The sequence below is a fragment of the Macrobrachium rosenbergii genome, chromosome 41 (assembly GCF_040412425.1).
Source record: "Macrobrachium rosenbergii isolate ZJJX-2024 chromosome 41, ASM4041242v1, whole genome shotgun sequence".
Classification (NCBI taxonomy): Eukaryota; Metazoa; Arthropoda; class Malacostraca; order Decapoda; family Palaemonidae; genus Macrobrachium; species Macrobrachium rosenbergii.
The window spans coordinates 79535806-79563305 of record NC_089781.1 but is presented as its reverse complement, the minus strand read 5'-3'; the positions used below and the strand labels follow the sequence as shown (position 1 = coordinate 79563305).

The window sequence follows — 27500 nt, the reverse complement described above, 5'->3', positions numbered from 1 at the left end:
GAATCTTACTCCTCGGAGCAAAACTAAAGCAGTCGAATTATCCTGTGAATTTAAAATGGCGACATCATCTGATGCTTAGACATTAACACGTTTCGAAATGTTTTGTTGGTCGTGGGCAGTAATCATGTCCGCATGTTTATTTTAACACAAGTTCATTCATATCGCGTTCTTTTTTTAAAGATTACTAATTCAAAACATCTGTGCCAACACTGATGCTAATATTTCACGAATGGTCATGTCTTCCATGAATATTTCTCGGTTGCTCTTGTAAGCGATTTGGCATTTGCTCAGCATTCGTGGAAGATTGAAGAGAGTCCTTCTGAACGTAGCGTACCGTCCATGAAACAGTAAGACATTTTGTTTGTTCACGTGACGTCGCTTTATTGAGCGAAGAGCCTCTGTTTGGATTTCGGATCGCCGCTAAGAGGCTTACAAGTGAGATGGATAAATAGGTAAAGGAGAGACGCGCAGTTCTCCTGAAAAAGAAATACGTCGGGAACGAAGGTGCTTGTGCCTTCCGTTATTCATGATTTGAATACATGTTTAATGTTTTTTTCCCATGCAGAGTCAACTTTATTTGTATAGTCATGATTGTTAAGTTGCAGGCATATTCATGAATACACACACACACACACACACACACACGTATATGTATGTATATATACATGTAAATATACATGTAAATATATATATATATATATATATATATATATATATATATATATATATATATATATATATATATATATATATACTCGTATATACAGTATGACTATTTATCACATCACCGTGATTCATATACAATCAGAAAGCTACAAACGTCCTTTAATATCCAATTCGCTCTACCTCGGAAATAATATATTTTCATATATGTTACCGAAGGGGAATTTTTTAGTTGATAATAAGTCCACCGTCCCGTGGGTTCGACCCCACGGGACGGTGGACTTATTATCAACTAAAAAATTCCCCTTCGGTAACATATATGAAAATATATTATTTCCGAGGTAGAGCGAATTGGATATTAAAGGACGTTTGTAGCTTTCTGATTATATATACAGTATATGTATGTATATTATGTATTTGTGTATGTGCGTGTGTGATTGCGCGCAAAAGTGTGCACAAATAACTTGATCATAACTTGAACACACACACATATATATATATATATATACACGTACATACAATACATACATGCATACATGTATATATAAATATATTTGTAGGTGTATATATATAATATATATGTATGTGTGTATACTTATACAGACAGACAGATAAATAGGAAGATACAGAAAAAGTGATAGAGATAATCTCCCCCCCCCCCGCCACACACACACATCTGCATGCAAAATCACAAACAAAGGGAGCAAGAGAATAACAAGAATCTATTGGACGCGAAATGCAGACTCTCGCCGAATGCCATATCCCCATTGTCTCTCCGTATTTCATAATGACGCCCATCTATTTCCCCTTATGGACGCCCGTTTTCATCTCATATTCCGAATTGGCGAAACAATCCCTTATGCAAATGACCCAGGTATGTGGGGGAGGAGGAGGAGGAGGAGGAGGAGGAGGAGGTGGAAGAGGAAGAGGAGGAGAGATATAAAATGACCGAAGGGTCGGCGAAGCCAGACCAAAAATATGCAGGAGATTCAATTAAGGAAAGTTGTTTGTTAGCTGTCTATACTTTCTTCTTCTTCTTCTTCTTCTTCTTCTTCTTCTTCTTCTTCTTCTTCTTCTTCTGTTTGAGAGGAGTGGAGAAACTAGAGTCAGTCCCTTCCCCTTTCCTTTTGATGCATTTGCATGGCCGGGTTGTCTTCACGGTGCTCAGGCAGATTTAAAGGTCCCCAATTCCTTGTTCCGAAATGTTCCTCCTCCTCCTCCTCCTCCTCTAGGACATCTTGACCCCTCCCACCTACCTGCCACCTCCCACCTTCTTCTCTTCTTCTTCTTCTTCTTCTTCTTCACGTTTTTAAGTAATAGAAGTATCTGAAATCATTTTTGTTTTGCTCAAAATAAGGTTGGTAAAGTAGATAGCTTTTTGGCCTATAGAAAAATAATGAAGGTGCTTCCATCCTTTATATTTTTGATATTTTATTGCAGACGATTAAAGGCATGGTGTGTGTACGATTCGCACACATACACACACATATATAGTATATACACAGTAGATCGATAGATAGATAGATAGATAGATAGATGTATGCATGTAGTCATGTAGGTTTACAGAATCTTCTGGTCACTTTTACCAGGCATATAATTGTACTAACCACAATAGCTTTTAAACCTCTCAGCTTCCTGATACAAAATTTTTGATACGCCGAAAAGAAAAAGAAACGAGATATTAAAAAGGATCATCTCTTTATGAATAGAATCTTTTAAAATTTTAAAGACGAAATCTAAGAATATTATACATATGCAGTATATACAGTATATATATATATTTATATTATATATATATATATATATTATATATATATATATATATATATATATATATATATATATATATACTATATATATAAATATATATATATGTATATATGTGTGTATGTGAGCGTACGAGCGCTTGTGTTTGCATCACACTAAAAGGGGGCTGAGAGAAAGAAGTTATTCACATTCCTCTTAACGACTTTCTTTATTTATCCTTTAGAATGAAAGTTACACACAAATCCTTTCTTCCAGGTCATAGATGATGCATCAAGACTTATATAACTGTGTGTATGCGTGGACGAGTGTTTATACTGTATTTGTGGTTCAACAACGCGTCAAAATAATGTGTTAATGTTTAATATATGCATGTCTGTAAAGAACACTTCCTATGTCTAAAAGGGACAATGGGATTCTCCTTTATTATTAGTGTGATTTATTTTGGCTCAGCCATATGCAAAAGTGGAATTAGTTTTCCACTATTTTTCGTACTGTTTATCAGTCCAACAACGTCAGAGACTTGAAATTGGTCTAGTTAAACATTCCTTATCTGAACTTGAAAGAAAAACGTTTTATTTGTATGTTTGTTGTGTCAGGTTTCCCGTTAGGTCCTTGTCACTGCGTCTTTCTTCCACGATAGTCTTTGTCATCGTTCCTATTCTGAAGATTATGTAAATGACATTCCAGTATGTTTTTGTCGATGATGCTTCGGTACAGATCCACTGTGTCTGTCAGCAATGGAACGCTGTTTTATAGCATTACGCCTTTCGTTTATTTCCCCCTAGGCCCAGGGTTCCCCAAACCCGGGCTGTACTTGCGCCACTGGCTTTCCATAATGCGATCCCTCCGCCGTGGAGTTGCGGATGACGTAATGTTTCTGGCGTCGTTGTTCTGATGTCTTTGTTTTCCATGGGATTTCGAGTGAGTGAAGATTATTTCTGGCGCCATTTTGGCTGAGTTACTCTGACAGTTTTGAAGTTTATTTTAGGCTGAGTCTGGCAACAGTTATCAGTTGCGGTCTCTTGTAATTCGTGCTAATTTTGGTTGCGTTCACTTCGGTGATTATAATGTTCATTTTTCATCACGGTGGACAGATTCATTTCAAGACATCGAATTTTTAGACTCATTTAATTATCATTTTGAGAGACATGACAGACTTGAAAAACTATTATTTCCTTCATAATGCAACGCTCGATAGCAAACAAGTTGCAAAGAACGCTCCTTCGTCTTTCCTCTCGGCCATGAATGGGACTCGACTCTGAATCAATCGACGAGGGCGAACGAAGCACCGAGGGGGAAACCGCCCCGGACTCCGATAAATATATCCACTCGGCCTCTCTTGCCGACACCGACACATGTCCGCAAAGGTTAAACGAGTTTGGAATTGTTCATTTGCGGATTTACTTTGAGCGAGTGTTGCCCTCGTTTCGAACAGATGAAATTTTCAATCTCTGATGGACTGTTGCCACGTTTTCTCTTTGTTCCCTGCGCTGAATAGATTTGACCCTGTTCGAATTTTATAATTGTTAATAAGTTAATGGTTGGGTGCAACTCAACAAAGATTCTCTGGCGAATAGCTGGCTTGCATGACTCGTCAGAAATTAACTGGCGTTACGGAGTCACCTAAATTTAAATATACTATATATATATATATATATATATATATATATATATATATATATATATATATATATATATATATATATATATATATAATGCATGAAAGTTACATTTCAGTATTAGCTTCCAAAAAGTTACAGTTGACATTTGATTTCGAACCCATTGATTGCTAGATGGATAACTGACGTATTTGCGAAACTGTCAAGCGTTTTCAGTGCGAACTGTTTATATATTAATGGAAAACCTCTGAAATGAACTAGTTGACGATTCTCCATCTCTCTCGCCATTAAAGAGAGAGAGAGAGAGAGAGAGAGAGAGAGAGAGAGAGGTGAGAGAGAGAGAGAGAGAGAGAGAGAGAGAGAGAGAGAGAGAGAGAGAGAGAGAGAGACATTGACATGTGAGAGATTTTTCATTGATTCGCTATCCAATTATGACATGATTTTATCTTCCCGAATCAGATCGTTTGATGACAAAGTCTTTCGGTGGAGAAATCATTTTGACGGAGATCGTTATCTTCATCTATGACAACTGAACGGCTTGTTTGTGCACATGTGTGTACCACACGTGCAGTTTCATTCACGTGGGTCATACACGTGTAAATATTTCATCATTTTTTATATATGCGCGATGTTACACCCAAATGTATTTTATGAAGTATGCACATCCATATACACAAATTTATTTATAATAGAAATTAGTAATATAAATGGTTTTTATATCTATAGAAACTTTAACCAATTTTTGAATGAATTCCGACGGAAAAGGCAACGATAATAGTTTTATTTTGGGGAAAAATAGAACTAAAATGTACTTCATAATCCTGTATATATATATGTATATGTATATATATCTATATATATATCTCTCTCTATATATATATATATATATATATATATATATATATATATATATATATATATATATATATATATATATATAAACTTGATATAACAGTTTTCTACCTGTCAGACTGTATGTTCTTTTGTCTACCTGTTTGTCTGATTGTTTTCATGCTTGCATGCTCCGTCTGTCAGTTTTCTGTTTGTCTACCTTTCTATCTGTCTGTTTGTTACCATCATGTTCTATCTCTCCCGGCTCTCTGTATGTCGGTCTGTCTCTCTTTTGCCTGTCTGTCATGTCTGCTTGACTACTTACTTGCCTGTCTACTTTCAACCAGCATTCTGTTGGCTGTCACTTTCTGTCGACCTCTCGCTCTGTCTGCTTGTTTGGTTGTCAGTCCGTCCGCCTGTCTGTCTGTCTGTGTGTCTATTTCAGTTCGAGCTGTGCTGCCGACAGAGCAATTATACGGATTCATAAACTTTTAAAGATACGGCGGCCACTGTGGAAGTAATTGGTTTCTGAATTGCGTTCAGTTGCCCCTGTGGGCGGCCCCGTTCAGACGCACTCGCTGCGATCATTTTTCTCTCTCTCCGTGAAAAGCTTCTGGAATTTAACACTTTTCTTTTTCCATCCGTGAAAAGGGTTTCAGGGGCTGAATGGGTAGATTTCAGTTCCATTAATTTTCTTAGTTTCAATTTCGTAAGGAGGATTTCGTACTTTTTGGTTAAGGTTGGATTTTGGTGCGTCTCAGTTACAAAATTTATTCGAGTGCATATATATTATATATGTATATATATATATATATATATATATATATATATATATATATATATATATATATATATATATATATATACACACGTGTGTTTATACTCGTGCGTATGATTTTTTTATTGTGCATAATGATGGTACAGGCAACTTGCAGTACTTATGCAGCCCAGTCTTGATGTAATCCAGAAAGAAGTAATTATTTATAAGCCCAATGGAATAAGCTAAACCGGTTTGTCTATAAGACTCTACATAACAGTTTGATGACGTCTTTGCTCGTCCTAAGAAATTAATTAATTAATTAATTACTGAATTTTTCTGGCGTCACAACTCATAAGGTCACTGACGCCATCATCTCAAGAAAATTATCTTTCGAAAGGAACGGCCAATTATTAATAATTTCGTAGTTTTTCAGTCTCGCCATTAAAAACTTTCTGTCTGCACGAAATGTTTTTCCCCGAATCGTCCCCTTTTCACGTATTCCCAGTCTTTTATTCCATTTTTGATTTGCGTTGGGCAATGCATCGTTTTCTTGGAATTCGTCACATTTTGGTTTAAAGTTCTGAATGCGTGACTGAAGTTCAATCAACGTTTGGCAAAAACTTTTTACTCTTTGTTATCTACATACATACATACATACATACATACATACATACATACATACATACATACATACATACATACATACATACATAATAATTAAATGTCTAATCATTTTTTTACTGCATTCATACATACATACATACGGGACTAGTATATCTATAGATAATGCCGCCACAAAGTTTTGCAAAATGTTTTCACATATACATTAATTATTATATATCTGTGTAGAATAGGGTTGATTAAACACCATTCAGCTTTCTGTTTAAACTTTTTCACTTTAGGCATGAATACTTTATATATATTTTATATATGTATGCCGTACTTTCACAAGTTGTCCAGCACTTATTCACGTTTTTACATTGAGGACTTCTAGTTGTAGGATCTCATTTAGCGAAGTTTTTCCTTGAAAATTCATTAGAGTACTCTAATTGCAAAGTTGATATAAGCCAAGCCTCCCGTATGATCTAGTTGCCAACTCTTCTCAGACAGGGTGATTCAAACTAGACTGATCAAGTGTTTTGTGAATTGTACCATGTCAAGGAGGTGTAGTATGTTTCCTAAACGTATTTGTAATATTTGCTTTATTTCTGAAATAAAGTTATTTAATATTAAATTTATTTTGGGTCAAAGGTAGATTGCTCATATCCCAGTATCAGTTATAAATTTTTGGTTTAATTCTATATGGGTGATAATGGCAGTGCTCTCCTTACATTGTGTCAAAGTATTGGCTGTTTGAAAGCAAGTAGAAGGAGAGAGAGAGAGAGAGAGAGAGAGAGAGAGAGAGAGAGAGAGAGAGAGAGAGAGCCCAACTTGACCATCAGGGCCCCTCGCCTACCCAGAGAAACTTCTCCCGCCGGAGGCAGCCGAGTATAAATTATGAATGAGTTCCAGATTGGATTAACAACTTTCCCTTCATATAAAATGATAAAGTTGGTCCTCATTATCCATATCTGGAAGTACCGTTATTACACTGGAGTCCAACACGGAGGGGTTTCTTTCCTCTGGTTCCGCTTAATGGTGTCTGGGGACTGACTTTCATTGTAGCAAGATGTACTCCAAGGCATACACGTAGTCGTGTACGTGTTCATAGAATTTTGCTTTTTTTTTTTTTCTAACAGTAGACCATTCAGAGCTCAAATCTGCGGGATTTCTTTTTTTGGGTTTGCAAAATACGTTAATGGAATTAGCAGTGGATTTACTGAAGTTGTAGTCCTATAGACACGGGAATTAACAGAGAATTTACTGACGTTATAGTCTTATAGACACGGGGATTAGCAGAGAATTTACTGAAGTTGTAGTCCTATAGATACGGGAATTAACAGTAAATTTACTGAAGTTGTAGTACTATAGACACGGGAATTAGCAGAGAATTTACTGAAGTTGTAGTCCTATAGATACGGGAATTAACAGTGAATTTACTGAAGTTGTAGTACTATAGACACGGGAATTTGCACTGAAGTTGTAGTCCTATATACACGGGAATCAACAGTGAATTTACTAAAGTTGTAGTCCCATAGACACGGGAATTAGCAGTGACTTTACTGAAGTTGTAGTCCTATAGATACGGGAATTAACAGTGAATTTACTAAAGTTGTAGTCCCATAGACACGGGAATTAGCAGTGAATTTACTGAAGTTGTAGTCCTATAGATACGGGAATAAACAGTGGATCTACTGAAGTTGTAGTACTATAGACACGGGAATTAGCACTGAAGTTGTTGTCCTATATACACGAGAATCAACAGTGAATTTACTAAAGTTGTAGTCCCATAGATACGGGAATTAGCAGTGACTTTACTGAAGTTGTAGTCCTATAGATACGGGAATTAACAGTGAATTTACTAAAGTTGTAGTCCCATAGACACGGGAATTAGCAGTGAATTTACTGAAGTTGTAGTCCTATAGATACGGGAATTAACAGTGAATTTACTAAAGTTGTAGTCCTATAGACACGGGAATTAGCAGTGACTTTACTGAAGTTGTATTCCTATAGATACGGGAATTAACAGTGAATTTACTAAAGTTGTAGTCCCATAGACACGGGAATTAGCAGTGAATTTACTGAAGTTGTAGTCCTATAGATACGGGAAATAACAGTGAATTTAGTCCTTATAGTCACGGGAATTAAATTTAGTTGAAGATACAGGAGTTAACTGAATGTACTAAAGTCGTAGTCCTATATACAAGGAAATTAGCGTAGAATTTATCGAAGTTTTAGTCCTGTATACACGGGAATTAGAAGTGAATTTACTGAAGTTGCAGCCATATATACAAGGAAATTAGCAGAGAATTTACTAAACTTGTAGTCCTATATACATGGGAATTAGCATTGAACCTATTGAAGTTGTAGTCCTATATACACGAGAATTAGCAGTGAATTTACTGGCATTGCAGTACTGTCTACAGATGAGCACATATATGCACACATATTTCTGTCTGTTTTCCCATTCAGAGGGGATGGTGCCAAAGGGTATACACCATTCCTGTTTCTCAATAAGTTGTGGGGATGGAATTATCTTGATCCAGCAGACCCGTTTACAGCTGGGTGTACAGGTAGGCGTTGTGCCCAGAACAAAATACGGACCTAGTGAGCGCATGTCGATCGCTGCACCACTCTGCTGCTTCGGCCCTGAAGACTGAATCTTTCAAGGGGGCCAACATTATATATATATATATATATATATATATATATATATATATATATATATATATATATATTATATATATAAAATATATATATTAGTATATAAAATCTATGTGTATATACTGTATATAAATATAAATAAATATATATATATATATATATATATATATATATATATATATTAGTATATAAAAATCTATGTATATATATATGTGTATATACTGTATATAAATATAAATATATATATATATATATATATATATATATGTGTGTGTGTGTGTGTGTGTGTGTACACACACATACACACGCGCACACACATACACATACATCCCCCCGCAACAGCATATAGGCGAGTGCATATGATGAAATGAAGATGGGCATTATCAGAGTGAGATAAATGGTTATGGCTGGATCGGTGATGCTCTGCATTTAATGGCTATTTGCGGCCCAATTTATCTTAAGTAAATTGGCTGCTTTTGCCGTTTAGATTAAGGCGCCTCTGTCAGGGTCTGGCCAGGGAACGGGAGGAAATGGAGACGGGTGTGTGATCAGTTCTTAAAGAATTGTTTAGTGATGCGTTCCTTCGTTTGTTGTTCAGTTGGGTAGTTTATTTTTTTGTTTTCTATATACACATATATGTGTATATGTATATATTTATATATTTGTGTGTATACGTATATATGTATATATATATATATATTTACATACATATATATACATATCTAAATATGTATATATATGTATAGATATATATTTACTTGCTTATTTCTAGGTATGACATCCAAATAAAACCCGAGTTAAAGTTTGGCTATTTTATTTTGCAGTACGATCGATTCAGAATGTTCTTAAAAATATTAATATGACGTTCAGCAATGGGGGCAACAACAAGAAAAACAAAAGTGCTAGCAACAGTTGTAATGCGAATATAGTCAAGGCGGCAGTGTAATACAGTATGGGAAGTTTTTTTCTTTAATTCTGATCCTTTTCATGTTTTATTTTATGGAAACCTGTCATGCCTCTGCTCATTCACTCCTTATGCCCTGTGGTCTTCTTGTGACCCATTGCTACCAACACCAAGCTCTTTGTTTTGGGCCATTTCAATTCAGTTATGTGGATCTCAAGTGTGGACTCTTCAGGAGAAGTTCTCTCTCTCTCTCTCTCTCTCTCTCTCTCTCTCTCTCTCTCTCTCTCTCTCTCTCTCTCTCTCTCTCTCTGTCATTTTCATTCAAATTTTCGTCTGCTGAATCTAGAAGTCTGACAGCCAACTATTCATAAGATGGCTACGTATTCCATGGAAAATTTTTATCATGGGGAAGAAGATGCGAATAAGCGTTATTTTAAAGAGGACAGTCTCTTTGCTAGGTGTTCATTGGAAACATATTTTTTGTTTATTGAACTTGCCTTCTTAATTTCCTTACAGTTTGATATATACGAAAAACTGGGAATGAAATGTATTCTAAAAGCATAAAGGATAATTTCTTTTATTTCATAAATTTGTTACCTTTTACCAACATTCGAGAAAGTAATAATAATAATATTTTGAAATATTCAGTTTGCTGCGATTTCATATTTTCCTCTCTCTTTATCTCCATACGAAATTCTTCTTCTTTTCCAGGATTTTAAAACGACAGCTGGAACACAACTCACCCTCCTCCCCCATCCAACCCCTTTCACCGTTCCCTTTGGCGATTCTAAAAGTTCCTTACCTTTCACAAGTTCGTATCGTAACAAGATCTGTTTGCCCTGGACTTTGAAGGAGAGAGAGAGAGAGAGAGAGAGAGAGAGAGAGAGAGAGAGAGAGAGAGAGAGAGAGATTCTTTTTTTAGTTCTTCTGTAAACTCCAGAGGGAGGATAAAGACGACTTCGATCGAGGGATATCATCCTTTAGATTAGTGATTTTCCAGGGGCTTCTGGAAGGCTGGATTTGCCAGCCTCCTATCGACCTTTCTGCCTGGAATGTTTTCGAGATTTTCGTTTTCATATTTGGGGCATTTTCTTTCAAAAATAATTCGCGTAGATCTAGTTGAGCAACCGCAACCTCTTAGTTGATACGTCAGAGTGTATGTCTGAATTTTCATTTACTTTCACGTTCGTTAATTTCTAGTTCAAATGAACTCAGCCTATATTTCGTTCATTTCCACTCATTGTTATGCTAATGAATGGGGAAGTATTCACGAGCATGTGTGAATTGCATGAATGTTGCAGCCTGTGGAAAAATTTCGATTAAAGAATTAAAGAGATGACTTGTTATTTTGCCAGTTCATGATAATTTCCGTCATGAATTGCTTCCTGAACAGGAGATACTTTCATTGATCTGAGATTTCCCTCTCTGTGGATTATTATTATTATTATTATTATTATTATTATTATTATTATTATTATTATTATTATTATTATTATTATATACCTGCTTCTTCAAAGAAATTCATTCAAGGGATTGAGAAACTGCTATATGAACTCAACGGCCATTCTTTTTCATGAAGTGTGTTTTAAAGAGGTCTTCTCCGAGATGATATTATTATTATTATTATTATTATTATTATTATTATTATTATTATTATTATTATTATTATTATTATTATTATTATAATAACAGACGTGAACGCATGTAGTTCAAAGAAGAAGAAAGAAACAAAAGAAGTTTAGGAAAAAGTGAAGGCTCCATTATTTCAAGGTAAAGAACAGCGCAACAAGGAAAGGTAACTTATTGAGCCTTAAGTATTCTTTGGCAGCCAGTGTTTCTGGTCCTCTCTTTTACGACTCTTGTGTTTTTCCCCCTTTTTTTATCTCTTTTGCGGATATTGTAGGCTAAGTTTCAATTGCAATTTAATTAGAAATTAATATTGCACCTATTTAGTATAATTTCGTTTTGAAAAACGAACAAAATTGCCCGTAACATTCAAATATTTGAATTTGAACGAAGCAGTAATTAGCTGGAGAAACAGTGATAAAATTATATCCGATATCAACAATCTTGAAGTAAAAAAAAATATAAAGTTTGCAATTTGAAGCAAGAAACACCGATTTCAAACGAAGTACGTTTGAAACAAGAGTGAATTTTTGGGTTATTTGCAATTCAGTAACCCAACTCTTTTGTACGACTTTGCACTAAGAACTGTGATTCAGGAAATAATTATTGACAACACTTGAGAGGAACACAAGTGATGTAAATCTGTTATGGATATCAGATGCTCTTTTCTGCTTCATGACATGACCAGATTGAATTTATAAAAATGGTAGTTCGTCACGAATACTTCACGTGACGTTTCTTTTATATTTATAATTCACAAGTATTCCATTAATATTAAATTCACTGTACCCTGAGAATAACTTATAACTGAAGGGGAATTACATATGATAAGTGCACTCACCTAATGTCTGACTTCAGTGACGCTTATCATGCATTAAACTCTTCGGGTTTAAGTTAATATATGGGTATAGTGAATCCATACATACATACATACACACACACACATATATATAATGTGCGTTTGTGTGAATGTGCTTTTACATATATTATTATGCCTCTGCAAGCAAGTATACATGTATCGTTTGCATCGATTAAAGGCAGTACGTATTCCCATCGAAATACCTGACTTCGCGTCCCGCTTCTCAACCTCAAAGTTCTACCGTCAACTGCACGGAAAAATCTGGGTCATGTATCTTGTATTGATCGACACTTATCGGGTAAAATCAGGTGATGTGTCATTGATTTGCTATCACTAATATTGACTTTAGTGAGTTTTTACCATAGTATAGGGATATTATTTTATAGAAAGATTGTATGAATGAAGTAGCAAGGCATTTCCATTACGTATGCAAATCTAGGTTTTGCCTTAAATAATAAGTAAATCAGTCAGTAAGATAATATGGTTTTAATGAATGCAGTTCTTTGAATAGCTGGTTGCCAGTGCTCTTTGTGGAATTATTGGATTAGTCAAGAAAATTTGCGTCACTTCTAAGATATTTGTTTCAGGCAATCAATGCCTTATAAGATACAGTCATCATCATCATTATAATTTTCCAAAAGACCAGACACCCATAGGAAAACACCCACAGAAGACTTACAATGCATGAAATGCCCTTATGTTAAAAAGCCGAATGAAAGCTAATTTCTCCCCAACCCAATTGATAAAATTGAAGCCAATTAGCCAAGTCTCAACATGGGGGGGTTGGGAGGCGGGGGGAGACTAGTGATTGAAGTGGAAGGTAGGAGGATGCCACTGACATTTGGCTAGCTAGTGGGGTGGGGTGGGCGGTGGGTGGTGGATGTTGGGTGGTGCGGGTTTTGGGCGGACTTTATACATTCTTTGACTGAGATGGCTCATTGAGGGAGAGCGTGTGTGTGTGTGTGTGTGTGTGTGTGTGTGTGTGTTTGTGTTTGACTTGCACTCCGTTGATCGATTCCATGTTGACAGGGTTTGTGTTTGTGTTTGTTTGTGCGTGCGTGGATGCGCGTCTTTACAATGCAAGCATTCTTAGGAGATATAGTTTTTTTTTGCGTGATTATTTTTCTCTGTGTTTAATTTTTACATATTTTCTTACTATCATTTTTACTTATAATATTTACTTTTCCATCGCAGGATTTCTTACAAAATCGACTCGTAATGCGCTATTCTCGACTGCAGTAACCGCTTATTCTTATAACATCTGCGACGCAAGATAATTACTAATCAATCAGTCATTGCATTCTGCCTCGTAACTATTCAATTAAAGTTTCTTGACTCTGCGTCTGCAGATTCCCTTTCCGATGGCTACCGCCTTCTTAGCCCTTTTCTTCTTCTTCCCCTTCCGACATCGAAGTTTTGCTACCTCCTCCTCCTCCTCCCCCTCCTCCATGTGTTACTCCCCGAGGTAACTCCTATCTCTCCTTTCCCATCTTCTCCTCCATCAGCCTGACCCTCCTCCTTCTCTTACTTCTTTGCCTCATTCCAGCGTCCTTTCCACAGCGACACTTTCATCCTTCTCCTTTCTTTCCTCCTGCAGCCTTGTCTTTGCCCTTTCCTCCTCCTCCTCCTCCTCCTCCTAGTAACTCCCTCTGTCCCTTCTGACCCATCTTTTCCTCCACCAACCTACGCCTCCTCCTTTCCTACTTCTTTGCCTCTTCCTATATCCTTTCCGCATCGATACTTTCTTCCCTCCCGTCTCTTTCCTCCTGCAGCCATGTCTTCGTTCTTTCCTCCTTCTCCTTCTCGACTCTCATGGCCTTTTAATGCGTCTTGTCCCCGGGCGAAATTAACCTGCGCCTTTTGTTTATTCTTGAGATGAAGTGGATGTTTAGAACCCTCTCGGTATTTTGATGCCGCGCGATGACCGGTCACTGAAAATCGTATTTGCGAACTCCGCTGCCATTACGGATTTCACTGTTATTGCAGAATCACTAGTGTTACAACCTCGCTACTATTACGGACTTTCATTACGATTATAAACTTCACTGTTATTACAAACTACATGGTCCTAACTTCGTAATTGAGGTTCTTCCAACAACCATCTTTTGGTACTGGATTTCGAGATTTAAACCGTCTGTACGTTGTATTCACTTTTAATCGTGTCTCGGGGAATACTGTCGTCCTTTGGTGATCTTTAACTTGAGAGAGAGAGAGAGAGAGAGAGAGAGAGAGAGAGAGAGAGAGAGAGAGAGAGAGAGAGAAGAAACTACGGGTTGCAATTTCTATTTTGTGATGCTATTTTCGTAAAAGAGAGAGAGAGAGAGAGAGAGAGAGAGAGAGAGAGAGAGAGAGAGAGAGGCGAGAAATTTTTCTGTTCTGTGATGCTTTTTACTCAGAGAGAGAGAGAGAGAGAGAGAGAGAGAGAGAGACAGAGAGAGACGTCTGGGTCTTCACACGTTTCAACGTGTTCCAGTACTTTTAGATTAGTCTGGGTATCTGCAGTGCGATCCAGCCTTGCAGGTTAGGGGATGCTGTTGTTTCTTTTTCCCCATAGAGGGCTAATATGCTTTTATGATAAGAGCCATTTTCTCCATCTAAGAGAGAGAGAGAGAGAGAGAGAGAGAGAGAGAGAGAGAGAGAGAGAGAGAATTTCATCCCGTCAGTCTTGATGGTATAACACTTTTTTTCATTTTTTTTATTTTATATATTACTAAACCTACCTACGTTAGTAACGCAAGATTTGCATGCCTGCATTTCATATTTTTTGTCGAGAGGTAGAATAAATTAAGTAGCAATGATTAGATTTCCAATGAGCTGCTATATTCTTCTGAAGACTAATCCCTCAACCCCCTTCATTTCATTTAGAATTCCCATTAGTTTCAGTACTGAATTCTTGTGGTTAAAGTCTATTAGCAATTACCAGTCCCCCCAGAATTTATATCTTACAGACTTTGGCTGTGTCCGTAATTATCCTTTACTTTCAATTTTTCTTTTCTTTAGACTGTACTCTATTTCAGCCATAGGTATATGATATGTCGATAGTCTTACATATTATTATTTTCTGTTTATCCAGTGTCCTCTATGAGCTAAAATCCTAAAATTTATTTGACACTCTCCACTAAAACATGAAATTAAAGATGGAAATGTGTATATTTCTTTTCTTTTAAAATTCTTATATTGCTTAAAACACCAATTAGTTTATTTCAGGCTTTATGATAGGACATGCAATTCTTGCCGGAAGTTTAACGATTTGCTTAACTCGATAATGAAGGCATGTTGGTTCTAATCACCTTGTGTACCTTACCATCTGAACACCATCACAGCCATGTGTGAACATTAACCCGTTCTGAAAGATATATGAAATTACAAGTATGCTTAAGTTATGGTACCCAGTAGTTCTGTTCTTACAAACACAAACAGCTCTATTTAGAGACAGGATGCGGAACTATTCCTTAGAGCCCCATTGTGTTCCTCGTGAGCTGAGCACTGAATTATGTACCTGGTAGTTAATTGACAGTGTTGGTGGGCTGCAGCACGGGTGGAGAAGGACTTGGGTCTTCTTCTTTCTCTGCATCTTTTCCCACTTGTATGCGGGGTCGATGTTTCTGACAGCTTTCCTCCACCTGGCTAAGTCAAACACATCGTCCACTGACAACTGTTTGTCTCTCAGATCGAGGAGAGGGACTTGGTAACACAGTCCCAAAATGCTTGGTGAGAACAGTGCCCTAACTCCTTCTGAAGCCAACACATTGAGGAGAAAAGACGTACAGGAGTCAAAAATTAACAACAAACTGCCCTTTGTTTCTTAGTAAGCTTTCAGGTGGTTAGAATAATAAATTTAAGACATTTGACGTATTGATAAAAGGCTGTATAATAACTGAAAGAGAAAATAAACATTCATCTGTCATTAATAATATATTAACTGCACATGACCCTACGGAGAGTGACTTTTTGCTACCTGTATCAGATCGCATTAATCGTCTCAGTAACTACCAATTAACGATAATTACCAATTACTAATCAGCACTATTTGCTAGTTAGTCAACCATGATCCCGATTAAGCTAATTACTGCAAGATAGTACCAGTTTTTATCTCGGAGAATAAGATGATTTTATAGCTCAGACTACATAGATCCAAATTTTGCAGTATAACCTGTATCCTAAAGTGAACAGGGTGTTTTATTATAGGCTTCTCTTTTGTTTGCGTCTGGGCAGTTTAATTTGTGGACGTTGATGGAGTGTTTCCTGTAAATGTGTCCACATTTTTAATAATAATAATAATAATAATAATAATAATAATAATAATAATAATAATATGCAATCAGCCAAAGTGATCGCCATGGCTGCGTAGTACAGAGCTAAGCTCACGTATACTTAAAACCAGTGGATCGCTCCTGGTCTGCCGCCCACCAGTTCACACAAATGGAAACGGGTGTCAGGGTCAGCTGAGGTCAAGAAAAAGGTCGAGGGCTATGGGAACCATTTCTTAAGGCCATGCTGAGAAGCGGGAAGGTTGCACTCCTCTGGCACCACCCTTCAAAAGGGTCTGGCAATATTGTATTGTGAAAGATAATCGTCACAAGAAATGGTAACTTTTAGGCTTAATTGTGCGTCTTTTACTTTATGCGACTATTATAAGCGCACGCGCGCGTGTATAGGAGAGAGAGAGAAAGAGAGAGAGAGAGAGAGGGAGAGAGAGCGAGAGAGAGATTATAAGACTGCATTTCAGTAGCTTGTCCGTGTTAGATACCATTGTTGGTTGATTGATTTTTAACCATGAACTTGTAAGACAACAAGACAGGACGTATTGCACATGAGAGAGAGAGAGAGAGAGAGAGAGAGAGAGAGAGAGAGATGTTGCAGCATGTCTTCGACGTCGACTACTTCCAAGTAGACGGCTCGCTGTGGTAAAGAGGGCAGGTAGTGGGCCGGGGGAGGGGGAAGGGGCGGGGGATCAAGAAAGCGGCTTTTGGCAGCCACTTGATGGATCGAACCCCAGAAGGAAGGAGGAGGAGGGTCACAAAGGGATAAGTCCCTTTCAGTGCTTGCGGGGCTGTGGGGAGGAGAGGGTCTGGGGTCTGGGTGGGGTGGGGGGGCGGTTCTTGGAGGAGGGGTCACGTCCTTCGGAGGCCTATTGATGGGGATGAATTAGCTTCCTCCTTTGTGGGATTTGGTCTGCAGATCCGTTTCCTCTTTCAGTGGCGACTTCTGGTTCTTGCTGTTGACAGTAGATGATGTGGAGAGAAAAGGACTTGGAGAGAGAGAGAGAGAATAGTTTATTAATGGTTTCACCCCAGTGGGGTGAGGATTTCCTCATCGAGGCCCTACTGTTTTGCTTTTATAATATACATTTTGACAGAACAGTGAACACTCACGTCTAAGTGTCTTTCTTCTTGTCTCTATCTCTACGTCTAAGTGTCTTTCTTCTTGTCTCTATCTTTCTTTTCACGTAGCTGCGACACACAACAGTTGTATAATACGTTGGTACATAATTCACTGCTCAAGTGAATTTTTTTTAGAGAAAGCGCCCATTTGTCCACCCTCGTCCGGTTCGAGATTCGAACGCGGGTCGTCAAGTTTATGAGCAAGGTAGACGCGTTACCAAATGAGCTACGAGGAGAGAGAGAGAGAGAGAGAGAGAGAGAGAGAGAGAGAGAGAACAGGAGATTGCAGCTGATTGCCAGCCGCACGAGGAAGTGAAGTATTGTCACGGAATCAAGTGAACGATACTGAAAGAGAAAAGGATTTGGCCTTTTGGGAAAATTTTATATACATATGTATATGTGTATATATATATATATATATACAACATATATATGTATACACACATATACATATGTATATGTATGTGTGTGTTGTATGTATACACATATATATGTATATATATTATATATATTACGATGTATTAATGGTATTCAGTTATCACTGGAACCACAGCCAACTCGCAGTTGCTACAACTAATTTCAAAACGTTCACACCATAAACACAATAGCTAATAATCCCTTGAAATAACATGTAAAAACTGCGCCGAAGTTTCTTCGGCGCAATCCAGTATTCTGTTCAGCCGCGGCCGCTGAAACTCAGCCACGGTCCGGTGGTGGCCTCAGCCACGGCCCGTGAAATTCTTAGCCGCGGCCCACGAAACTCAGCCACGGTCCGGTGGTGGCCTGTTTTGTTGGTACCTATGGCGGTGCCAGAAATACGATTATGGCTGACTTTACCTTAGATAAAATAAAAACTACTGAGGCTAGAGGGCTGCAATTTGGTATGTTTGATGATTGGAGGTTGGATGATGAACATACCAATTTACAGCCCTCTAGCCTCAGTAGTTTTTAAGATCTGAGGGCGGACAGAAAAAGCGCGGACGGACAGACAAAGCCAGCCTAATACAGTAGTCTTTTGCAGAAAACTGAAAAAACGAAAGAAACATAAAGCTAAACAGAATAAGAAACGAAGTTCCAGAAAATAAAAGAAAAAAAGTAAGGCAAAGAAAGAGAGCGAGGAATACACAATGTACCGAGGTGGCCGCTACAGAATGTCAACAGGAACTCGACCTGAATATTGATTCAAGTGTTCTCGTTGTTAGTTGAGAATCTCGTGATTACAAATATTTGTTTTGGAAGGAAGTTCTCTGCGAATATGACCGCAAGGAATAGAAAGAATTCTTGACGGGGTAGGAGGCTAATCGGACGATGTTATAGGTAGGCGTAATTTAGTTTAATTTTTTGTGGTTAGGCCTCTTTTTTTTCTCAATAAAGAAATACACAGTATGCTTTATGGGTAGTCTGAAGATATAATTCTTAAAAAAGAAAGAGCTACGTAGGTGGATATATGGGTATATGGAAGATATAACTACAATATTCATATTCATCTTTGTATTAACTCTACAGTATTAATATTAATCTTTGTATTAACTCTACAATATTAATATTCATCTTCGTATTAACTCTACAATATTAATATTCATCTTCGTATGAACTCTACAATATTAATGTTCATCTTTGTATTAACTCTACAATATTAATATTCATCTTCGTATTAACTCTGCAATATTAATATTCATCTCCGTATTAACTCTACAATATTAATGTTCATCTTCGTATTAACTCTGCAATATTAACATTCATCTTCGTATTAACTCTACAATATTAATATTCATCTTCGTATTAACTCTGCAATATTAATATTCATCTTTGTATTAACTCTACAATATTAATATTCATCTTCGTATTAACTCTACAATATTAATGTTCATCTTTGTATTTTATTAATCAGCCGATGTATTTTTACTTCTTTAGACAAAGATCTAGGAATACTCCCTCGATATATTTTTTTTAGAAAGCTTGTTACATAACATACATTAATTTTCAATGAAGCTTTTTTTCTTCAGGGAGGTGAAGTATTTTGTTAATAATATATATGCAAATAAGCGAACGAGATCGCGTGTAAATAAGGTACGAATATGTGTGCGTACATCTGCGTGCTTATGCAACAGTTACAGTGAGCAACTGAAATCCTCTTGTTTGGGTACTCCCTCACCGGTATGTGGTTCAGTAATGGCGTGTTGAAATGGATGTGTTGGTCTTTCAATTTATAAATATATATATATATATATATATATATATATATATATATATATATATATATATATATATATATATATATATATATATATATATATATATATATATATATATATATATATATATATTATCTCCATTGCTCTTAGTACTGAGGAAAACATGAGCCACTATCAACCTTGGCTTAAAAACTATCTGTCTATCTATCTACATTTATATATATATATATATATATATATATATATATATATATATATATATATATATATATATATATATATTATATTGATATTATATATATGTCTGTATATACGTATATTTGTATATATACACATATATATTTATATATACATATATATTATATACATTTACATACATACGTGCATACATACTCATTTTGGGTTTGTGTATAAAAAGGGGGAAGAAATTTCATTGCTATTAATTTTAGTTGGGAGTTAGCACACTAACTTGCAATGAGTAGGTGATGCATCATGGAGGTATTGAAAGATATATCAAGAAGGATATAATTACTGGTAACCATGACAGTGTGCTTTTAAGTGACGCAGTGAATAAGTCAATTATTCAAGCCTCAGTTTGCATGTTTCTCCTTTTCTTGATCTTGAGACGTAATTCTCGGTTTCTTCCTGGACATTGATTTTCTTTGACCCGTTTACAGATGGCTACGCCCTACATCCTGCGTGATAGACATCACATACTAAATCTGGAATAGGAATGGGCGAGAAGCAAGACGATCTGTAAAGGTAATATAAAGGAGAGAGAGAGAGAGAGAGAGAGAGAGAGAGAGAGAGAGAGAGAGAGAGAGATTTGCAGTTCAGCCCTGTGTAGGTTCCATAGATTCCAGTCGTTGTGTAGATGTAAATGGACCACATTAAAATGAGAAAACTTGCAATTCTGCCCTGAGCAGTTTCCATAGATGCTGTTCGTTGTGGTGGTACAAATGGACCACATAAAGATTAAGAGAGAGAGAGAGAGAGAGAGAGAGAGAGAGAGAGAGAGAGAGAGAGAGAGAGAGAGAGAGAGAGAGAGAGAGAGAGAGAGATTTGGAATTCAGCCCTGTGTAGGTTCCATAGATTCCTGTCATTGTGATGGTACCAATGGACCACAATAAATATTGAGAGAGAGAGAGAGAGAGAGAGAGAGAGAGAGAGAGAGAGAGAGAGAGAGAGTAGCAACCATTTATAATAGCTGTAAATAGGTGCCATTTCCGCTATTACCGAACTCGCATTGACATAGAGAGAGAGAGAGAGAGCTAAACAAAAGGTGCGACTCCATCCCAAACAGTTTCGGCGTACGCGACAATCACTCGTTTCCCAACCCGAGATAAATATTGATATTTATGCATTACGGAACAGCAGCCGCAACCGCCCCCACCATGTTAATTGCCATCCGTTGCAGATTGCAATTGACCCTCGCGTATTGACGCTGAAAATTATACGCCGCAATATTGGCTCCATCAGTTTCGGCTCTCTTTTCCCCGTCAGATACTTTATGGGCGCCGCGCGAGCCGCTGTGAGCGTTTTGTTCGGAAATTCGCTACAGCGACTCTACAGTGCCGGGGAAATTTATTTCCATTTGTGGTGTTCGGTCCCGTGATTATATGTGCAAACTTTCGTATGCGTTAGTTTATGTTATTGTGGATATATATATATATATATATATATATATATATATATATATATATATATATTTATATATATATATATATTATATATATATATATATAATATATATATATATATATATATATATATATATATATATATATATATATAATATTATATATTTTGTGTATATATCTGTCTAACTGTCTACCTGTCTGTCTATCTATTTATCTATCTATAAGTATGTATAAAGATATATAATATATTATTGATATATATATATATATATATATATATATATATATATATATATATATATATATATATATATATATATATATATATATATATATATATATCATAGGTAAAGAAATAGTATTATGCTGCTAGCGGAAAATAACTGAACATTGCGATGGGGTTATTCAATTACTTTTACCTTTGAGCTATCCATTTAAAAAGGACAACTTCGGGCAAATTCCATTTCAAGAGATTATTTTATGCTTTTCATCAATATGCACATTCATACACTCTATATAGAGGCATTTAATCGTTCCTTTTATTATTTGATTATGGTATTCCCCCCAATCTGATGAACAAGCTTAAGCTTGATTTACATCGTTTCAACATTTATCGTATATTTTCTCTTTCTTCCCGAATTTAATCCATGACAATTATCCTCCAGTTCTTTCTTGAGACCCAATGAAGAAAAGAAATAATAATCATCTAAGCTTCTGTCTTTTCTCTGTTGCTATGGACGAATCGCGGTATTTTCCCGTTTTTGCTCGTCTTGTTCCCCTCGTTTTTCTTCCATGGCAATTACCTCGTCCGAAACTTTTGTCCGAATTTATGGTAATTTTACTCTCTCTCCTTTTCCTTTCCCTCTCGCTGATGGAGGCTGATGGTTAATATGGATAAGCTTAGCGAGATCACTCTCTCTTTTTTTACTCGGTTGCTAATTTGCGAGGACTTTTCCAGCTTCTTCTTCTTCTTCTTCTTCTTCTATCCCGTTTTTTCGACGAAGTTAATCGGATCAGCAAATCTTTTGTCTTTTCTTTTGATGACTGATCCGACGAAGGAAGGGTTTCCTTGATTTTTGTAAATCTCTGTTGACCTTTTATTAGAAAAGGGCGATGGTGCAAATGGACTGTGTCTTTTTAAATGCTTTTGTGTTTGTGAGGTAACTGAATTCAACAGTAAAAAACACATCTATGACTATTTTTGAATATTTTTCCTACGACTGTTTTAAAAAAGTTATCTAAAATTATACTGAAACTTACCCTCCAGGATTATATTCTTATCCATTGAAATATTGTAAATTTGTAGTTGAAGACATTATTGATACAAAGAGGGGATGCATTCCAAGCAAACATTATATCTGTAACCATACAAGCCACTAGAAAACTCAAAAGTTGAAAAATAATTTTTAAACGTATCCTGGCTAAGTATGTGCTGACTACATGAAGTCCAGTTTTAAGTAAGACTTCGATATAATGGACTTTGTCAAATTAGGCGAATTTATATACACAAAGCACATTGAAGCCCAAAGCAACACTTAGTAATTGTATATGAATACACATATGTCCATTTTTTTAAGCAATGAAGACTGAATAAATAGTTTCAATGTTGAATTACAAACGTACAGAGTTAAAGATGCACCTACACTTTAATTTGAAAAGACCACACACACCCTACATATGGTGAAAAGTGAATTATTAATTGAATTTGGACGTTTATATCACAAACATACGAGGTTACAAACAAAGAGACACAGGCGCTAACACCTAGAAACAGTGTACTCACACACCCGCTATACTTGAGGGTGAATAACTGAATAAATGGATTTTGGAATTTGACTAAGAAAATAGAAGTAGTGCATCTACGTACACACAGAAAAATATACAGATGAAAACACACAAGCACACAGATACAAGCATGCAAACAAAGAAATACACACACAGTCACGGTAAAACAATCACAAACGCTTCAACAAAGACCCATCCCTAAAGTCTCTCTGGCGTGACTCATGGATGACGTAATTCAGTTTGTGAGTTGAGCTAGCCACCAGACCTTATGGGTCTTCTCTCTCTCTCTCTCTCTCTCTCTCTCTCTCTCTCTCTCTCCTCGATCCCCGATCCATTTCTACTCCCCGCCCCCTTGTCTTTCACTCTTCATTATTTCCAATTTTCTCTCTCGTTTGTATTCGTCTCACTCCCCGGTTGTGGTGCCTGCATGTTGCTAGCTTTCTGCGAGTGGCTTTTGTGTTTCTCACACCCCTGTGACGTATCTATATGTATATATACGTATATATAGCCTACTATATACATAGTTATATGTATGTATGTATATATATATACATATATATATATACACACAACATATATATTTTCACACACATATATGTATGTATGTACGTATGTATGTGGAATTGTGTATGTGCCTGCGTCAACTTTCACTGTATTTGTGAATGGGAAGAAAAAATTGTGTAATAAGTTAGCGTTTCTGCAGTATTTATGCAGACCAATATTGGATAAATTGGATAAATTTGCAGCTGAATTTATTGCTCTCTCTCTCTCTCTCTCTCTCTCTCTCTCTCTCTCTCTCTCTCTCTCTCTCTCTCTCTCTAACACAGAGGGAGTATGAAAAGCCAGTAGATATTTCTTTTTAAAAATCATGTTAACGATGAAGGCTTTCATATTTACAATATTTGACATATGTTCCATTTTAATTTCGATAGTTTATACATTTATCAAATTAATATTTATGAAACACTGATGGTATTTCCATTCGTTATTCATTTTCTGGCAGTGTGAACCTGACGTATAGAATTGTATCATTTTTCACTGCCCTTTTTTCACTGGATTGTTCTGATTTAAGCAGAAATGTTTGATGTCATTTCATGGAGGCTCCATGAAAGACGTAAATTCTTCATATATGTATCTATAATTTACCTATTTATCTATCCATCTGTATGCTTTTCAACTGTATACAATGTAAATGCATGTATGTGTATTTGCGTGTATACGTCTGTGCGTGAGAATTTACTGTGATGGATGTGTTTACTCTGTTTATGTTTAGCTACAAGTTCGATGCGCAGACTGGCAAGCATTTTCAGAATATCCGTGGGTTCCAGGTATGATTCTATTCCAGGCCTCAGGCCTAGACCTAGTATTTTAATCTAATCCTTCGGGCCAGCCCTATGAGAGCTGAAAGTCAGCTCAGTGGTCTGGTTAAACTACTTTAATAATAATAATAATATTATTCCAGTACTTATATGTTGAGTACATGTACTGGAAAGGAGGCTGAGTCATCGCCTGTAGCGACGAATTCGAAATCATCCCGAACGTCTTTCCGTTCCTGACCTTTGCTCGAAGCCTTGCTTCGGTAAGAACAACTTCATTTCATTTAATTTAGTTTTGAGATTTCTAGGTAAACCATGATCTTAGGGAGGAAGCCATTGTAAGATCGTTGTAATTCTATTCATAAAATATTTTTTTAATGTGCATACCTTCTCATTATCCAAAAAAGACGATTTCATTGCAATGATTTTTATATATGTTTTCAAACTAAGTTAATTTCAAGTCAATGGCCCCTGTATGCTTGTTTCATGTGAATAGGTTTCATATGCTGAAATAATAATAATAATAATGATAATAATAATAATAATGTACAAAACACGATGGTATCTAGTCCGACCGTACTTCATTGGAGGACAACAAAGAAGTGAGCTTCACTTAGCTGCAATTGCTGGACCTTACTCCTCCCTTCCATAAGGTCTGAAACGGCGTCGCGTTTTTCCCCAATAGATGCGTCGTTTGTTCTGTTACTATTCTCTCATAATCAAAGAGGCTCTTCAGATAATATTCTTCAGGGGGATTTTTTTTTTGTTCTCGCTTTTGTTTCTAATTGGTATTTGACATTATCGAGGAGACCGGCTCCTGTTTTGTACCGATTGTTTACCTCTTTTTTCGTTTTTATTCATTGAGTTTCTTTGTTTGTTATTCGGAAGAAGAGTATTCGAATTATTTTTCTGTTGCCGACTTGATTAGTAGTTTTTATATATATCCGTTTGTCATTTTATTTAAGGTTGTATGAAGACTTATGCAGGTAAATTAACAAGGAAATGATTTAGAGATTATCGTTGAGGACGGTGTTTTTGTTAAATGTTTGAAGAGAATAGGTTTTCACTTTTCCAATAGGATATTTCTGGAAAAAACCGACTATATTACGTTGCTTTCAATACAATAGAATGATAATGGAAACGAAATGCAGCTATCCAGGCATTATTATCATTGTCAGTATAATCTGCAATCTTTCATACTGTAATGACTGATAATTTAGTAAGCCAGCTTACGCAGTGTAGAATTTCCCAACGAAAGGAATTAGGAAATAAAGTGAATAGGTTAAATATGGAACACATGCGAAAAAACAAACAAATGAACATGAATGTATATATAAATAGCAATACAAACCAGTTAAAAACAAAGGGAATGTTGCCTAATCCGTTCAGGTAATCGTATAGCCTCTCTTGATCGTAATTATGAACATCGAAGTATCGAAATTCTGTGTGAAAATTTTTAAGGGAAATATAATGAAGAAACTTGAAAAGATACTATGTTAACGTAAGCCCGATCAACCAGGTTATTTTAATGTAAGCCAGATTTGGAATATTCATTTCTTCATTAGCGTTAAGATTAATTACTCTTTATTGAGCGTGTTCAAATGAACCCTGTCCCAGGCTTTAATTAAGTGTTGTCTATGTCTATCAAGGAATGTGATGAATAAATTAGCTTAGTTTTTCAAAGAGCGATTTTGATAAGGGGATTCAGGATTAGTGGAGTCAGCTTCGACTGAAATTTCGGAACAGTTATGATTTGATTTAGATTGCATTTAAAGATTAACCTGATTGAAAATCATTGAATTTATATGCATATTTTAGGTTTATTTACGTAATTTTAGGTTGAAAATTCAAACTACGATGAAACGCATAAGTCACATACCTGAGTGAGCGTTATTAAAATGTATTTATTAGAGTTAACCTTCTGTAGTTTTTGTATAAACTTAAAAATGTAATGAGGTTTTAGTTCAAGTAGACACACCTACAATTAGCCTAACTATAGAGAGAGAGAGAGAGAGAGAGAGAGAGAGAGAGAGAGAGAGAGAGAGAGAGAGAGCGTTCCTTCCTTTTCCCTCTCTCTAGTCCTCTTCGGGATTGGGCTAGAAAAGTCTCAGGCTGTCCGTCCCATTGGCCTTTGCTTCTAGAATGCTTGGGGAGAGAGAGAGAGAGAGAGAGAGAGAGAGAGAGAGAGAGAGAGAGAGAGAGAGAGAGAGAGCACTTTCGGGTTGACTGAGGATAAAACAAAACAAAAGAGAGAGAGAGAGAGAGAGAGAGAGAGATAGTACTTTCGGGTTGATGAGAATAAAACAGAAGTACGAGAGAGAGAGAGAGAGAGAGAGAGAGAGAGAGAGAGAGAGAGAGTACTTTCGGGTTGACTGAGAATAAAACAAAAGAACGAGTGGACACTGACCATATATTTTGGGATTGTAGACTCCCAGGAGAGACGTCCAATCCTTATGAAGACGGATGCCTCGCCGGGAAAAAAGAAAAGCCAAAAAAAAAGAAAGGGGAAAAAATTATATGTTAGCTAGCCGGTAGGTGTCAGCCCCGTCGTTTTGGGTAAACTGTTCGAGACTCCGACTGTACTCTCAACCTGGGAGTTTGTTTCATTTGTTGCGTTCTTTGGTATTTGATCTTCCGCTTCTCTGCCTCTACGGTTGTTATTCTTTTTTTACATTTTTCGATATCAGGAGGTTGCCTTTGTTTGTAGTTGAAATGGTGGAGTGTTTTCATAATTTAATTGTTTGGACATTTCCTATCCAACACATAAATGTTTATATATGTATATATTTTCACACATATATATATACATTTATATATGTGTATATGTATATATATATATATATATATATATATATATATATATATATATATATATATATATATATAT

The 27500-nt window shown here is 36.3% G+C and overlaps 1 protein-coding gene across 8 annotated transcripts in view; it reads left to right on the top strand.

Moving 5' to 3' along the window:
- sff (sugar-free frosting) overlaps positions 1–27500 on the top strand; it is a 647719-nt gene that overhangs the window by 287209 nt on the left and 333010 nt on the right. The window lies entirely within an intron of this gene.